Raw genomic sequence first — 606 nt, forward strand, 5'->3', positions numbered from 1 at the left:
CGCTGCCTCCGGCCGCACAAAGAGGCGAGCGGCCGGTGGCGGGGCCCGGGGGCGGCTCGCCCCTCGCCCCCACTTCCTGGTGCCCGCGGCGGCGGCGCGGCGGCAGCGCCGGGGCCCGGGGAGGGAGACGGACATTTCATTCGAGCCTGCAGTGGAACCGGTTACCAATCATTGGCCGGAGCCAGGCACAAACCTCCAGTGCGGCCCTGGTTGGCTCCCTCCGCAAATCGGCTGTTTGGTTGGACAGAAAATGGCTGCGAAGGAACCAGTCCCAGCGCGGAGCCTCGCTTCCCGCAGCCGGCCTGCCCTCCCTCCGCGCCGCCTCCCCGCCGTGCGCGCCGGCTCTTCCCCTCAGCGCGCCCCCTCCCGCCGCCCGGCCCGGCCCGGCCCGGCCCTCCTTCTTTACGCGGCGCGGCGCGGCGGCGGCGGCGCTCGGAGCGGCCCGGCCCGGCCCGGCCCGGGGGAGGGCGGGCCGCGCCCGGCGGGTCTCTGCTGTGGGGCGGGCTATTTTCGTTATGTTTCATTATTATTTGGGCGGTGGGGTCAGCGGCGGCGGGCAGGGGAGCTGCGGTGAAAGAAATTACGCGCGGCCCTGGGCGGTCGGGG

At 74.6% G+C, this 606-nt stretch overlaps 1 protein-coding gene across 2 annotated transcripts in view; it reads right to left on the reverse strand.

The window, feature by feature from the left end:
* Positions 1–270, reverse strand: part of NFYB (nuclear transcription factor Y subunit beta) — a 20,702-nt gene extending 20,432 nt beyond the window's left edge. Inside the window, exon 1 of one of the 2 annotated variants that reach the window (XM_026056815.1) lies at positions 194–270. The gene's annotated coding sequence lies outside the window, so the exon portion shown is untranslated. Of the gene's footprint in view, positions 1–165 lie in introns of both variants that reach the window. The other variant, XM_026056814.1, reaches the window with a different exon arrangement.
* Between the last annotated feature and the right edge of the window lie 336 nt (positions 271–606).

Source organism: Apteryx rowi, unplaced genomic scaffold (genome assembly GCF_003343035.1).
Source record: "Apteryx rowi isolate R43461 unplaced genomic scaffold, aptRow1 scaffold_133, whole genome shotgun sequence".
Lineage (NCBI taxonomy): Eukaryota > Metazoa > Chordata > Aves > Apterygiformes > Apterygidae > Apteryx > Apteryx rowi.